At 38.1% G+C, this 17,552-nt stretch overlaps 1 long non-coding RNA gene across 5 annotated transcripts in view; it reads left to right on the top strand.

Moving 5' to 3' along the window:
• The window catches only part of LOC118928033 (uncharacterized), a 32,274-nt gene that overhangs the window by 562 nt on the left and 14,160 nt on the right, over positions 1-17,552 (top strand). For all 5 annotated transcript variants that reach the window (XR_008994470.1, XR_008994469.1, XR_008994468.1 and 2 more), the window contains exon 2: positions 3,718-3,781. This is a non-coding gene — a long non-coding RNA (uncharacterized LOC118928033). The remainder of the gene's footprint in view (positions 1-3,717; positions 3,782-17,552) is intronic.

Here is a 17,552-nt window from a genome sequence, read left to right on the forward strand (position 1 = left end):
CTTTATCTGTACAAGAGGGGCAATAATACTAATACCAAAGTACTGTTGAGATAATTGAGTAATTAAAGGGCTTAGGGCAAGTATCTTGCTAAGTGTAGTCCCACAATGTATGTCTTTTAGGGAAGCAGTGAGAAAAACATAAGCTTTATATAGTTAGATGGAACTGGGTTTGAATTCTGACCCACCAATTTTTAGCAGTGTGATTTTGGACAAGTTACCTCTTCATTTAGTTTTATTCTGTTTATTGGGCGTGCTATTGGTACCTAGCTCACACAAGTGTGTACAGCACCCAAAGAAGAGTAGCTCAACAAATAGCTATGATTATCTCATTTGATTTCAGTAAGAAGCCTGGTAGCGCTAACGTCAAGAATTATTGTTCCTGTTTTTACAAATTAAGAAATGAAGTTTTTCACAACCTCTAATTATTAATGGATCACCTGTGGCTACTAACTCACAAAAAAAGAGACAACCAGATTTTGTGTGCCTCCTTATGAAAAATAAAATATTCATGCCAAAAAATCCAGCTTTAATTGGATCAAGCCACTAGGTTCAATTACCTTCTTGCAAGAAATACAGGAGACAGTTAAATAATACTATGCAGCTATCTTGAGAGTGAGCAGCTATTTGTAACTTTACATTAGCCACTGTAGACAAATAGGTCATCCTATACAGAGGTCTGAGCTAAAGTGTTTCATTGCATATGTACAAGCAGGATAAGGTATAGTCAAGTGTAGGCATCTAAGAAAGAACAAGGGGGCTGTTTGGAGAAACCACTTCTGAAAAGAGAGTAAGAGGGGCAGTTAGTGCTTCTGTTAAAGATTACTCCTCCTTTGCCATCTTCCACCCCAGCCCTTGGCCAGCTTGGTGCTTAGGCACAGTGGTAGGGCCCAAGTTCCCACTGTATCTGAAGAAGGTGGTGCAGGACGTGGTCCCCTCAATTTCATAACACTCCAGTGTCCACATTTTTGGCAAAAAGTCTGGCAAAAGACTCATACCACAGACAGGATTCCTCCTGACTGTCACAACCAACTAATTTATGTTTTCCCAGAACATAAAGGAGGAAAGATAAATAATTCCTCCATTCAGTATCATTTGGCTCCATTGTTTCACCCAGTTTCCCAGAGAAATTTACACAGGGTTTCTAAACAATGAGGCCAACAGTACAAGTTTGTCTTCTTTCTTCCACTTTGGGAATTATTGGTAAGAGGATTAACAGGTGGGAACAGGAGATAAGGAGAGAAAGGTGGGAATCATTGGCCACTAGATAAGTCACAGTCCATACAGTCGAGGGATGGCCGCAGTTCCTAAAACCTGGAGGGCTGAAGGAAGGTTCTACAACTTTGAAAACTGACTTCAGACTCATCACATCCAGACCTGATGTGAACTGTCAATCTTAAAAATTAAACAACAAAGATAATTGAGCAGCAAATAAGCTAAGTCAGGATTAGCAGAGGAATTGCAATTTGAGACACACAAGCCACCAAGAACCAGAGGCAAGTCCAGAGAGGCAAGGAGGATAGCTGACCTTTTCAAGAGGAAGGAGGAAGTTGGGAGGGGTTGTTATGAACAAGATTTAATTGGGGGAAAGTGAGAGTTGGAACTGGTGGCAGCTTCTCATTAGCAGTAGGCAAGGACAATGCTGTTGCTGGGCAGAGGAAATCTTCCTTGTTCCTGCTAAACTACGTAAGTTGCTTGACTGGTATGCCTGACAGTGCCTCCTTAATAGCTTCCTGACTCCCATTTTGGAGGAGGTTTCTTTTATTCATTTTCACAGAAGAACTGAGCTTGGATGATCAGGATCTCATAGAAATGGTAGGAGTTGTGGTGAGAAGATTCAACTGAGTGCCTTGGAGTGGGTGGGAAGGAAGGGTGGACAGTAAAGGTACCTCTGAGAAATGAAGAAGAGCTCTCTCAGATGGTGGCTTCCAAGGCAGTAGGTTCTGTCTCCTCAGTACCCTCTTGGCTTACTTGCTCTTTTCTGCCCGTACTTTGCTCCATAGTTATCAGCAAGGTGATTTGCTAGAGGGCAAGGGGGCAAACGTGGGTAGGGTTGAATCTGGGCAAGGCCCTGCCACATCCAGGTGTTCATCCCACCCACATCATCCTCCTGCCAGGTCAGCATTTGAAAGGTCACTTGGAGTGGTGCTAGTTTTAAGGCTTGGAAGGGAACAGAAGCTAAGCCTGCGCACACCACCTGTCATCTGCTTCTCTTCCCCAGAAAGAATATTTCTCTTTCACATAAATGGAGTCATATTATGTGGTCTTTTGTGTCTGGCTTCTTTCATTTAAGCATAATGTTTTTGGGGTCTGCCAATGTTGTAGCATGTATCAGTAGTCTGCTCCTCTTTAAAAAACACAGCTTTGTTGAGAGATAATTCACATAAACAATTCACCCACTTAAAGTGTATAATCCAGTGGGTTTTAATGTATTCACAGGTACATTCAGTCGTCACTACAGTTGGCATCAGTGTAAGATAAATTTTAGCTGAAATAAGCAGGCGACGAGAGGCAACAAAGGGCCAGGTAGTTTATTTGAACGCAATTCCTGGGTGATATTCCCTGGTCTGGTTATCAGGGCCGGGGGAAGTCACGCCCAGCAGGGCAGGCAGTGAGCTTTTAAAGAAGGTAGGGGGAGGGAGAGCATAGGTTTACAGCGGCACCACGAGGATTGTGAAGCCTAAGGCACCTTTTTCAGGTTGGGAGGGGGCAGCAGCCGGGGACTTTGGCAGGTCATGAGTGTCGGACTCCTCCCTCCAGTGCCTCCAACGTTACAATCAGAACATTTTCATCACCTCAAAAGGAAGCTTCACACCCTTTAGCTGTCAGTCTTTTATTCTCCACCCTCCACCCACCCCAGCCCTAATCTACTATCTGTCTCTGTTGATTTCCCTGTTTCAGATTTTCAGGTGAATGGAATCATAAAATATCCTGTGGGTAAAATTGTAGTATTTCCAGAATATCTTGCCTGGCTTTGGTACGTCTGCATATCAGTAGGCGCTCAGAGGTGGAGAGAAGTATGGATTTAGGGCATTTGCATCACTCCTCAGGGGTGGAGAGAAGTTCATCTCCGTATCAATGGGTAATTACCTGGGCAAGGAGGGCTTCTCTGTACCCAGAGGTGAGGGGAGGGCCGGTTTTGCTGCTGCTGGAGCAGGAGAGAGAGGTGGGCCTGCCTGCAGTTTGTAAGGAATAAATGGTTTTAAACTTTATTTCTCCCTTTGACTGATTTTGGTTTTTAGAGGTATTTTGCCCCTGGATTTCCTTTCCCTGGACTTACAGAATGGAATCATGTAATATATAGTCTTTTGTGATTGGGTTCATTCACTTAGCATGTTTTCAAGGTTCCTCTACATTTGTAGCAGGTGTCCGTACTTCCTTCTCTCTCTTTATTTTGGCAAAATACACATAACATTTACCATTTAAGTATTTTAAGTGTACAGTTCGGTGGTATTAAGTACATTCCAATTGTTATCCAACCATCACCACTATCCATCTACAGTGCTTTTTCCATCTTCCCAAAATGAAACCCTATACCCATTAAATACACTCAATTCCCCTTCTTTCCAGCCCCTGGCAACCACCTTATGCTTTCTGTCTCTATGAATTTTACTACTCTAAGTATTTCATATAGGGTGAATCATCCAGTATTTGTCTTTTTATGACTGGCCTATTTCACTTAATGTAATTTTTTTCCCTTTCATTTGTGGATTGCTCCAGAAATGCAAGTGATGCCAGGGTGCTTGTTCATGAAACCGAAGAATGAGCTTCACAAACACTCAAGGTAGGAGAGCAAGGTACAGGCTTTTATTTAAGAGATAAAGTGAAAGGACAGAGCTCCTGGCTCACACCAGGAGGGGACAAGAGAGCCCATAGTGGTGCATTGTCTAGGGGTTTTATAGGCAGTTAAGGATTTGGGGGAACAGGATAAAGGCTTAGGGGTGTGGACTTGTTAAGTGGTCCCTGAATATTTAGAATTAATTTAACACAAGCAACTTCCTGCTCTGATGATTTCTCCCTGAGATACCAGCTCTTGGTCTGGGAGCATATCAAAAAAGGTCGCCTGCCCAGCTCCCAAGGTGGGCTGAGGTATTGTTTGCTAAAGAGTAAGTTAAGAATTTCTAACTTCTTAACTTCCTGAGTGTGAAAATGCAGTCTTATCTTTAAGGTAGAATCCTTCCTGCCTTTTGCTATGTTGTTTATGCCTGGGCTTACTTGCTGAATTAGTTGCCCAGTTTGCAAAATCACCTCATCAGGTCTGAAGGAGAAAAGACAGCACATACGCCTGGGCCTTTTAGCATGCTAAAGTGAATACTACACATGATTATAAATGATTAGCATAATAAAAACGTGCTACTCTTCTTTATCTGGGCAATATTAACTGATCTCACTGAAGAATGACCCTAGAGCTTAATTTTTAACACAGAGTTTTGGTAGGGGGTTTCCTTACATGCAGTTACATTGCTCTGACTGCAAATATCCTGCCTTGCTTTTTCCGGAGGCCCTCACCCTACTCTGACTAAGCCCACAGTCCCTGTCTCACAAGTGTATAAAATACAGTTGATTTTTTTGTATTGATCTTATATCCTACATCCTTGCTAAACTTCTTTCTAGTGGATTCCTTGGATTTCTTATACACCCAATCATATCATCTGTAAATAGAGATAGTTTTACTTCTTTCCAATTTGGATGTCTTTTATTTCTTTTTCTTGCCTAGTTTCCCTGGCTAGAACCTCCTGTACAGTGTTCGATAGGTGAGAGTAGACATCATTGTCTTGTTCCTGACGTTAGGGGAAAGTATTCAGTCTTTTACCATTAAGTATGATGTTAGCCATGTGTTTTTCAGAGATGGTCTTTGTCAGGATGAGGAAATTCCCTTCTATTTCTAATTTGTTGAGTGTTTTTATCATGAAAGGTTGTTTTGTCAAATTCTTCTTTGTCTGTTGAGATGAACATGTAATTTTTGTTTTTTACCCTTCTAATAGAGTGTATATTAGTTTATTTTCTAATATGAACCCAACTTTGCATTCCAATTCTTTCCTTTTTATTCCTGAATAGTGTTCCATTGTATGAATATACCATATTCTATATACCCATTCATCCATTGAAGGAGATCTGGTTGTTTCCAGTTTTAGCTATTGTGAATAACACTATCAACATTCATCTGAAAGTCTTTGTGTGGACATAGGTTTTCATAACTCTTGGGTAGATACCTGGTTGTGAAATTGCTAGGTCTTATGGTAAATTCATGTATACCTTTTTAAGAAACTGAGCTGTTTTCTAAAGTTACTGTACCATTTACATCACCAGTGTCTGAGATTTCCTGTTTCATCACATCCTGGAAAACATTTGTTGTCTCTCTCTTTTATTTCAGTCCTTCTGGTGGATGTGAAATGGTATTTCATTGTGGTTTTAATTTGCATTTCCCTGGTGGATAATGATGTTTTCCCACTTCTTATTTTCATGTACTCACCAGCCATTTATATACCTTCCTTGGTGAAATGTGTATTAAAATCTGTTGCCCATTTTAAAATTGGATTATTTTGACAAAATGCATGTTTTAAGAATGTACATGTTGGATATGGCATGGTAAAGGCAGTATGACCACTTTGGAAGAGACGAGAATGAGACTTGAAAGGAAGAAATTTATTAAGCTCCTATATTGTAGAAAGAGGTCACCACCTACCGAGCAGGGCCACAGGGGAAGCACCAGCATTGGTCAGGAGGCAGAAGACAGGAGGAAGGGCGGAGCATAGTCCTTGGTGCTTATTGGGGTTTCTATGGGAAAGACAAGGCAGGGCAGGACAAGTAATTTAGAATTGACTAGTTTGAATAATTTTGGTGGGCTGTAAAACTATAAGGATGCTCTCTCATTACCTGGTACCTGGACCTGGAATGATTTAGGACAAGGGAAATATTGGCTTGGTGCAGAAGAGTTAGATTAAATTGGAGTTGGGAGTATTGGTTATTTTGCATATGAAAAGCAGTTTGCAGGCAAGTTGTTACTATCTTTAGGAATTAGCTCCCTGGAAGGGGCAGTCTCTCTCCAGCCAGAAGGATTTTTTAAGATATCAAAATGTCATAATATACAGAAAATTTGAAAAGTATTTACAATGTAGTGTACTTACCTTTTACATTTAAAATATTTTTTGTCAAAATCTTGGAACTGTATTATTATTATTATTATTAAGATATCATTAACATGCAATCTTAGGAAGGTTTCACATGAGCAACATTGTGCTTACTACATTCACCTATATTATCTTGGAACTGTAATATTATTATTATTATTAAGATATCATTAACATACAATCTTAGGAAGGTTTCACATGAGCAACATTGTGCTTACTACATTCACCTATATTATCAAATCCCCACCCCCACCCCATTGCAGTCACTGTCCATCAGCATAGTAAGATGCTATAGAGTCACTACTTGTCTTCTCTGTGCTATACTGCCTTACCCATGTCCCCCTACATTATGTGTGCTGATCATAATACCCCTTAATCCCCTTCTCCCTCCCTCCCCACTTGCTTCCCTTTGGTAACAGCTAGTCTCTTGGAGCCTGTGAGTCTGCTGCTGTTTTGTTCCTTCAGCTTTGCTTTGTTGTTATACTTGGAGCTGTATATTTTTAACTCATTCAATGGATGGGAAGTGTCTGCCATATCAGTGTATTGGCAAGGTCAGTCCTCTTTGTCACACACTTCATCTTTCAATTCAAATACACAGGTTAATAATGGCCTGTGATGACAACATCTCACTCTAAAGTTTAATACTGAATGGATTGAGAAGATAGGCCTCCTGCTGTGAATTTATCCACGAATAAAATCAGGTGACCTTATCTGCTCTGTTTCTTACCTACATTCCCTTTGCTCTGTTCTCACAGGACCCTCTCAGAAGGGTCTTTTGATAGTAGTCAGGGAACAAAAGAGGAGAGGTTACTAGGTAAAAATTTCTTTTGTCCTTTCACCTATTGATAGAAATTTGGGTTGTTTCACTAGTTTATTTGACATTGCTTCCTAATCCACAAAGAAAATTAAGGCACCCACCAGCACAACTACCACAGCCAGCATCTCTACCCCCACACTCTGCCTGCTCTTCCTTCTGCTCCAGCAGGCCTGTTTCTGCTCCCAAGGCCAATTCCTTGACTTGGGTAGTAGATCTCCTCTCCTCTCAAACACTCAAAGACATTGAACCAGCCAGCCATTCACCCTCTATCTTCAGTTTGTCCTGTTCCCATTATTTCCATCAGCAACTCTATAAGGCTATCTTATCTTCCACTTTAATTGTTCTTAAGGCTCATGGTATTGTTGGAGAGACATAATTTACAAGCACAACAGGCCCTATAAATATACATAAATAAACAGAGCAAAATAAAAAATTAAAGTATGAGGTGGCAAATGATAACGTGCTAGAGTGCATAAATTCTTTAATAATGCTACAGAAGTTTGTGTGGTTTTAGGTGGTATAGAGAAAGAACTGAGGACAGCTTTTTGAAGTGCTATATTTGTCAGACTTTTCAGTCGCAAGCAACGGAAATAGATTCTGATTTTAAGTTAGGTTATAAATAGTTCACAGAGTCACTGGGAAAGCTGGAGAACCAGGCTCAGAGCCCAAGAAGCTATAACCACAGCCAAAACCACTCCATAAATAGTGTCTGGCAAGGACACTACTGTCCACTAGATGTCACGCCTTACACTGCTGACACCATTAGGCCAGAACCTGAGCCTGGCACTGCTGCCAAAGCTACTGTGGAAACAGGAAGTTGTTGCTGCTGGAAACACTCTTCCACTGACTGTGCTTCTTTTCACCAATAACTCTAGGGTCAGAGTCTAAGATAGCTGCATCTGATTGGCCCAGCCTAGATCCATGCCAGCACTGAGCCACAAAAAAGGGCTGCGAAAGCAAGTATCTGGCATGTTCAGCATCTATAGTGACAAATGGGATCTGCTTTATAAAAGATTCGGAAGGTGAGAAATTTTCAGATGTTTTTCCACCCCCACCCTCAAAAATGAAATGTCCACCTACAGCTGGCCAAAACTAGAGGTCAAGAAAAGGAAGGCGACTAGTCAGTCAAGAGATCAAGAAACGGTGCAGAGCAGTGGGAATGCACCTTAAAGAAGTTTGAGAGAAGAGTTCAAGGAAGGAAAGGTTAGGAGCCAAGAGTTCTAGGAAGAGTAGGAGTGGTCTTTGTATTTGGATAGAGAGGGGTGTCCTTTGACCTTACCAAGGGCAATTTCAGTTGAGTGTGGAGATCAAAGCCAATTACAGAGAATTATGGAGAAGATGAGTGTAATAATGATAGGAAGGAATCTGGTATTGAAAATATTGAAAGTGTTTGCCTCTTTTATTTTTTTATTTTAATTTTTAAAATATTTTTAATTAAAAAACTTTTTTATTAAGGTAGGATTGATATACATTCTTATGAAGGTTTCACATGAAAAAACAATGTGGTTACTACATTTACCCATATTATAAACTCCCCACCTATATCCCAATGCAATCAGTGCAGCAAGATGCAACAGATTCACTATGTGCCTTCTCTGTGCTACACTGTTCTCCCCTGATCTCCCACACCATGTGTACTAAACATAATACCCCTCAATCCCCTTCTCCCTCCCTCCTCACCTGCCCTCCCACACCCCTCCCCTTTGGTAACCACTAGTTCATTCTTGGAGTCTCTGAGCCTGCTGCCATTTTGTTCCTTCAGTTTTGCTTCATTGTTATACTCCACAAATGAGGGAAATCATTTGGCATTTGTCTTCCTCCGCCTGGCTTATTTCACTGAGCATAATATCCTCCAGCTCCATGCATGTTGTTGCAAATGGTAGGATTTGTTTCTTTCTTATGACTGAATAATATTTCATTGTGTATATGTACCACATCTTCTTTATCCATTCATCTACTGATGGACACTTAGGTTGCTTCCATATCTTGGCTATTGTAAAAAGTGCTGCAATAAACATAGGGGTGCATATGTCTTTTTGAATCTGAGAAGTTGTATTCTTTGGGTAAATTCCAAGGAGTGGGATTCTGTGGTCAAATGGTATTTCTATTTTTAGTTTTTTGAGGAACCTCCATATTGCTTTCCACAATGGTTGAGCTAGCTTACATTCCCACCAGCAGTGTAGGAGGGTTCCCCTTCCTCCACATCCTCGCCAGCATTTGTTGTTCTTAGTCTTTTCATTGCTGGCCATCCTTACTGGTGTGAGGTGATATCTCATTGTGGTTTTAATTTGCATTTCCCTGATGATTAGTGATGTGGAGGTTCTTTTCATGTGTCTGTTGGCCATCTGGATTTCTTCTTTGGAAAACTGTCTGTTCAGATCCTCTGCCCATTTTTTAATCAGGTTATTTGCTTTTTGGGTGTTGAAGCGTGTAAGTTCTTTATATATTTTGGATGTTAACCCCTTGTTGGATATGTCATTTACAAATATATTCTCCCATACTGTAGGATGCCTCTTTGTTTTGTTGATGGTGTTCTTTGCCGTACAAAAACTTTTTAGTTTGATGTAGTCCCATGAGTTCATTTTTGCTTTTGTTTCCCTTTCTCGAGGAGATGGGTTCAGGAAGAAGTTGCTCATGCTTATATTCAGGAGATGTTTGCCTATGTTGTCTTCTAAGAGTTTTATGGTTTCATGACTTACATTCAAGTCTTTAATCCATTTTGAGTTTACTTTTGTGTATGGGGTTAAACAATAATCCAGTTTCATTCTCTTGCATGTGGCTGTCCAGTTTTGCCAACACCAGCTGTTGAAGAGGTTGTCATTTCGCCATTGTATGTCCATGGCTCCTTTATCATATATTAATTGACCATATATGGTTGGTTTATATCAGGGCTCTCTAGTCTGTTCCATTGGTCTATGGGTCTGTTCTAGTGCCAGTACCAAATTGTCTTGATTACTGTGGCAGTGTAGTAGAACTTGAAGTTGGGAAGCATAATTCCCCCTGCTTTATTCTTCCTTCTCAGGATTGCTTTGGCTATTCTAGGTCTTTTGTGGTTCCATATGAATTTTAGGATGATTTTTTCTAGTTCGTTGAAGAATGCTATTGGTGTTTTGATAGGAATTGCATTGAATCTATAGATTGCTTTAGGCAGGATGGCCATTTTTACAATATTAATTCTTCCTATCTTCATACTTTACTATTCTTCTTTTAAGTACTCTAGCTTTATAAATGAGCATGGGATGTATTTCCATTTACTGGTATCTTCTTTAATTTCTCTCATGAGTGTCTTGTAGTTTTCAGGGTATAGGTCTTTCACTTCCTTGGTTAGGTTTATTCCTAGGTATTTTATTCTTTTTGATGCAATTGTGAATGAAATTGTTTTCCTGATTTCTCTCTCTGCTAGTTCATTGTTAGTGTATAGGAATGCCACAGATTTCTGTGTATTAATTTTGTGTCCTGCATCTTTGCTGAATTCACATATTCGATCTAGTAGTTTTAGAGTGGATTCTTTAGGGTTTTTTTATGTACAATATCATGTCATCTGCAAACAGGGACAGTTTAACTTCTTCTGTGCCAATCTGGATGCCTTTTATTTCTTTGTGTTGTCTGATTGCTGTTTGCCTCTTTTAATTATCACAAAAACACAATCCAGTGTGTCTTGATTACAAATGAAGACGTATCATCTTTTACTACTTTTTTTGTTGACATTTGTACTCCTCTTTTGTGAATTGCCCACTCATATGCTTTGCTTATTTTCCAATAAAGGTCTTGTTTTTCTCTCAACAAATTGTAGGTGCTTTTTATAGTTTATAGGCATTAACTTTTTACCTGTCATAGGTGTTGCAAATACTTATTCCCAGTGTATTGTCTTTGACTTTGTTTATAGTCTTTTGCTATACTATTTTAAATTTTATATTGTTAAATGTATCTTTTCCTTTTTTGCCACAGAATGTTGCCTTCATCCTAAAGTTACACAAATGTTTGCCATGGTTTTCTTCTAATATTTTTTTATTTTATTTGGATCTTTTTTATTCTAGATGGACAGTCACTTAAGTTAACACATGTGCAAGTGTTTCTGGATTGTAATTGCTGGGTCATTGGCAGGCAAATGTTTAAATTCACAAGACAGTGTCATACTGTTTTCCAAAGTAGTTGAATTAAATTATGCTCCCATTAGAAGTGGATGAGAATTTCCTATATTTTCTGATACCTGACATTGTGATACTTAATTTTTAGGAAAATGATGGTTTTAAATAGTATCTCATGATCCTTGAAAAAACCTTCTTGTTTTTGTTTATTGAGATATAATTTACATACACATGTACAAATCTCAAGTACAGTTTGAACAGTTTTGACAAATTAGTTTCCTAAGACTATATGATCTGTTTTTTACTAAAAGTACTTCTAGCAACAAATGTGTGAGTTTTTTCCCATAAGAAGCAATTATCTGTGAACCCCAACTAAGTATGTGGTATGAGGCCAAGGATAAGATTCTTTGTTTTTATTCCTATGTGGACATCTAATTATTGGTGACCCAGCACCAATTATTGAAAAGTTCATCCTTTTCCAACCGTACTGCAGTAACAATTTTGTTGAAAATCAGGTGACCATATGTTTCATTCTCTGTTGTGTTCCATTGGTCTATTGATCAATTGTCATACTTTACTATTCTTCTTTAAGTACTCTAGCTTTATAAGTTGTCTTATATCTGAGAATATAGTTTTCCCGACTTCATTAGTTCTCCAGATCGTCTAACATACTCTTGGGCCTTTCCATATTAATCTTAGACTCAACTTGACAATCTCCACAAAAGATATTAGGAGAAATGGTGGTTGGAAATGCAGTCAATTTATAGGGTGGCTTGGAGACAATTGACATCTTTATAATATTGAGTTTTTCAAATCTTAAACTTTATTTGGTCTTTTAAAATTTCTTTCAGCAGCATCTTGTATTTTTCAGATTAGTGGTCTTGCCCGTCTTTCATTAGTTTTATTCATAAGCATTTGGTGTTTAATTATGGTAATGTTAAGTGAATTATTTTTAAATGTTTTATCTTCTACTTGCTTATTGCTATATTTAGAAATACAATTAATTTTTGCATATTGAGCTTACTGTGTATTTTGTATATTGAACTATTGATTAATATTCCAAATTTCCAATAGTTTACATGTAGGTCATTTTGTATTTTCTATGTACACACTCGAGTCATCTTTGAATAATAAGTTTTATCTTCTCCTTTCCAATTATTCTATTTCTTTTTCTTATCTTATGGCGCTGAGTAAGGTCTCCATTGTTAGTTACTTTTGTTTGTAAGCCTCTATCTTACTTTACATTTACTTGTTAAATTTATTTTGTATTTAGGTCTGATAATTTCAAAATCTGGTTTTTGGAGGTCTGATTCCTCTACTTGTTTTTGCTAGTTCTCTTTCATGGTCCCCTGTTTCCTTATGTATTTTTACTAAGTGATGATCATTTCATCTAATTTGTGAAACTATACTGAGTATGAGTTTAAGAAGAACTTTTTTCAGAAAATCCTTACAGTAGCCTCTTTCAAATGCTTGGGACACTCTCAGTTCCAACCATTTTATATTATTGATTTGAGATTTTTCAGTATTAACAGTATGAATTTAGGCTGCAAATCTATGTGAGTGTTGGATTAAGGGAATGTATTCTCAAGAAAGAAACATTTTCTCTTTATGTTCAGCCATAAGAGTCAAGACAGATGATTTTCGTTAAAATTTCCTGTGACAAAGGCAGATTTATTTTATTTTTTAAAAAATAAAAAATGTACATGAAACTAAAAAGCTTCTGTATAGCAAAGGGTACCATCAGTAGAACAAAAAGACATCCTACAGTATGGGAGAATATATTCATAAATGACATATCCAATAAGGGGTTAACATCCAAAATGTATAAAGAACTCACATGCCTCAACACCCAAAAAGCAAATAACCCAATTAAAAAATGGGCAGAGGATCTGAACAGACACTTCTCCAAAGAAGAAATTCAGATGGCCAATGGGCACATGAAAACATGCTCCATATCACTAATCATCAGAGAAATGCAGATTAAAACCACAATGAGATATCACCTCACACCAGTTAGGATGGCCAATATCCAAAAGGCAAACAACAACAAATGCTGCAAGGATGCGGAGAAAGGGGAACCCTCCTACACTGTTGGTGGGTACGTAAATTAGTTCAACCATTGTAGAAAGCAATATGGAGGTTCCTCAAAAAACTCAAAATAGAAATATCATTTGACTCAGGAATTCCACTCTTAGGAATTCACACGAAGAAAACAAGATCACAGATTTAAAAAGACATATGCGCCCCTTGTTTATCACAGCACTATTTACAATAGCCATGACATGGAAGCAACCTAAGTGTCCATCGGTAGATGAATGGTTAAAGAAGATGTGGTACATATACACAATGGAATACTACTCAGCCATAAGAAGAAAACCAGTCCTACCATTTGCAACAACATGGATGGGACTATAAGGTATTACGTTCAGTGAAATTAGCCAGGTGGAGAAAGACAAATACCAAATGATTTCACTCATCTGTCGGGTGTAACAGCAAAGCAAAAACTGAAGGAACAAAACAACAGCAGACTCACAGAACCCAAGAATGGACTAGCAGTTACCATAAGGAATGGGGTTGGGAGGGTGGATGGGAAGGGAGGGATAAGGGGATCAAGGGGTAATATGATTAGCACACATAATATGGGGGGGGCACGTGGAAGGCAGTGTAACACAGAGAAGACAAATATTGACTCTACAGCATTTTACTATGCTGATGGACAGTGACTGCAATGGGGTGGGGGTGGGGACTTTATAATATTGGTGAATGTAGTGACCACGGTGTTGCTCATATGAAACCTGAGCATAAGATTGTATATCAATGAAAACTTAATAAAAAATTTAAAATGTACTGAAATATAATTCACATGCCATAAAATACGTATTTTTAAAGTTTATAATTCAGTGGTTGTTAGTATATCCAGAAGGTTGTACAAATATCATCACTATCTAATTCCTGAAAATTTTCATCCCCCTTAAAAGAAACCCTATGCCGATTAGTAGTCACTCTTGATTTCTTCTCCTCCTCCTCCTCTAGTCACTAATCCACTTTCTGTTTCTATTGATTAGCCTACTTTGGACATTTACTTTGGACATTGATTAGCCTACATTTGGACAATGGAAGGATACAATATGTATCCTTTTGTGTCTGGGTTATTTTACTTAGTATAGTATTTTCAGGGTTCATCCACATTGTGGCGTATATCAGAACTTCATTCCTTTTTATTGCCTAATAACATTCTATTGTGTGGGTGTATCATGTTTTGTTTATCCTTTCATTAATTGATGGAGATCTGTTTTTTTTTCCTACTTTTTGGCCATTATGAATAATGCTGCCCTGAATATTTGTGTACAGGTTTTTTAATGGGTGTATGTTTTCTGTTCTCTTTGGCAAGGAGAGTGGAGTGGAATTGCACTAGAACTGGAATTGCCCGTCATATGTAAACTCTGTATTTAACATTTAATTGCAACTGCCAAATGGTTTTCCAAAGTGGCTGTACCATTTTACAATCCCACCAGCAATGTATGAGGCTTCCAGTTTTGCTACATCCTTGTCAACACTTGTTACTGTCTTCTTTAGTATAGCCATCTCAGTGAGTTGAAGTAGTGTTTCATCATTTTGATTTGCATTTCCTTAATAACTAATGATATTGAACATCTTTTCATGTGCATCTTGTCCATTTGTAGGCCTTCTTTGGAGAAATGTCTTTCCAAATCCTTGGAGTAGATTTATTTCTAACTCTTAACTGTGGGTATAATCCTTTGGGGTCCCGCCTTTACTGGGGTGTCTTCTTTTAGAATCCCTACTTTGCGAAGACCCTGACTTTGATCTATGAGTCTCAAAATCCAGGGTTCAGTTCACTTGGTTTGACAATACTCTGGTGTAAAAGCTACCTCAGTGGTCTATCTGTTTTTCTACCTTTTTCAATTTCTGGTCTAAATATTCCCTGCTTTCCTCTTAATTCCTGGATGCATTCAAGAGAATTTTTTCTCTCATATTTTCTTTGGCATTTTAATTGTTTTCAGTGGGAAGATTCAACCTTGACTCCAACTTCACTATGTTGCCAGAAACAAAAGTTGAATTTCTTAGAATTCTTTTAATCTCTTCTATATCTTTTCAGTTAATTTTTAATAATTTAACTCATTGAGGTAGAACTTACATATAAAAATTTACCAATTAAATGTATAGTTTAACTATATAATTGAATGTATAGCTCAGTGAGTTTGGACAAATGTATACACTCACATAACTACCACAGTCAACATATGAAACAATGCCATCACCCAAAAAAGTTTCCTGAAGCCCCTTTGTGGTCAGTTCCTCACTTTACCCCCAGTTCCAGGCAGCTATTGACCTGCTATCATTATATATGACTCCTGCCTTTTCTGGGACTTCATGTAGATGGAATCATGCTCTTGGGCCTGACTTCTTCCTCTCAGCCTATTCTGGAGATTTATCCATATTGTTGCATGTATCTGGTTTATTCCTTTCTACTTCTGAGTAGTAAGTAATCCATTGTTCAGATATATCACGTTCAGGTCATTTTTGAGATAAGACTTCTATATTTTTCAGGGTAGAGAAAAAGTCAATAAATGGGAAGAAGAGAGTTATTGATGTGGAAAGTAAATATAGAAGATTCCTGCAGTATATTCCTTATTAAATGAAATCCTTCCATCTCTTTCTTCAGCCAATTAAACTGAGATCTGAAGGCCTGAATTTAGCTTTTTAGGTTAACTAGTGAAATTCTAGAGCTTGGCCTTTATTTTTATTTTATTTTTTACTTTTTAAAAAATTGAAGTATAATGGACATAACCCAGAGACTGGCCTTTAAAAGCAAATCTCAAAAATTAACAAAAAGATGTATGTGGAAAAAAATGAAGATGTCCCCTCTTCCTGGCAGCAAGAGGGAGAACTATCATTCTGCCTTGTAGAGCTAGTTCAAGGAATCTGATTTGATAAGCTATTAGAATGAGAATATTTACAAAAATGGCAATCCTGTTTTCCATTTCCATTTGTGCAAAATGGAGACTTGGTGCCTATACATAGATACTGTCAACTTGCTCTGTTCTCTCTTAACATAATATGTCCTTGGAAGTATAATTCAAATAAAGGTGTCATATAAAACTATAAACCTATAGTTCTTATTAGTTTTCTTACTTGATCATGAATTTGATTTATTGCTCAAATATTGTGCTAATCAGTAGTATTTCTGTGTTCCCAAACAGAATAAATACTGTGAGTATAAACATTGTTTCTACTTCAGAATAGGACGATTGGCAAAAGCAAAACATGAAAACCCTAACTCTACTAGATTTTTAATTTCACAACGAGATTAAATCTAGTCTCATTGAAATTATTACCAAAGATGGGAATAATTGTGAAAGCAGCTCCCTCCAGAGGTGGGAAAGCATAAAAATCATTTTCACTTGTAATAGTGTGTTTACAAAATTACCATCACATGTGCCAAGAAAATATAGTTTATTTGCTACAGCTAATCAAATCTTGACAGCCCCAATACCACTAGTTGGTTGGTAGCTTGAACTTGCCAATTAATAGAGCTATTATTTCCATCTCTTTCTGTTTACACAGACTTCTTGAAACAACTCCTTCAGGTAAATTTTTAGACCTTCAGATAGTTTCCTCTTCCTTCATTCTTCCTTCTCCTTTTGATTCTTTCTAGTATGTCTTCTGGGAGTATGGTTCTGTGACCTCCCAGTGAATGGGGAGAGTCTCCGATCTGCTCTCACAGGGTCTCTGGAGAGAACATGAGGGGCTGAGAACGAGTTAATAATCAGAGACTTCTGGTTTCTGAAGCAGTGTTCCTTTTCTTTCTTTCTGATCACTGGGAACCTTGTTGGCAACTGTCCTTTAAGTCTGCATTCAAGAAAGTGTTGGTCTAACCTCTTGGCTCAGTCATGACTTAGCAGCGCCTCCACTGATAATAGTCCCCTATTGGTTCTTGCTCTCGCGGGCACTGAGGATCTCTCTGAATATCCATGTCCTACCTGAGTTACTGGTTCAACCTGAAACTGTTCCTCCAAAACACTCTTGGGTCTCAGGAAATTTAGGAGGCTGTCTTGTGTCCCCTCTGTCTAGTTATGGCACATTATCACGTCTACATTACTATGCATGGCATAGAGGAAGGGGAATTGAGACATAAGTCACCCTGGTTTTGAATCCCTCAAAGTCCAAGTTCTTTGCTTTACCTCTGATTTCTCTTTTCTCCCTGACTCAAGGAATTTTTTATTTCTTCTGAGACTATAGAGAAAAAAACCTGTCTCAAAGCTTTTTCTTTCAAGATTATTGTTTATAAAATTTATGAGGTGGGTTTTCAGGCTTCTGGGTTTTTATCCTGAAAGCTTCTCTCAAACTGTTTTCTCTGCCAGGAGTTTAAAAATAACAATTTAAATGCAAGATCTGATTAAGACATTAAAAGATGCCATTAAGAAAGTAAGATGGCAAGCCACTATATGGAAGAAAACTTTTGGAATGCATTTAACTGACAAAGGACTCATAGCAGAA

The sequence above is a fragment of the Manis pentadactyla genome, chromosome 16 (genome assembly GCF_030020395.1).
Source record: "Manis pentadactyla isolate mManPen7 chromosome 16, mManPen7.hap1, whole genome shotgun sequence".
Classification (NCBI taxonomy): Eukaryota; Metazoa; Chordata; class Mammalia; order Pholidota; family Manidae; genus Manis; species Manis pentadactyla.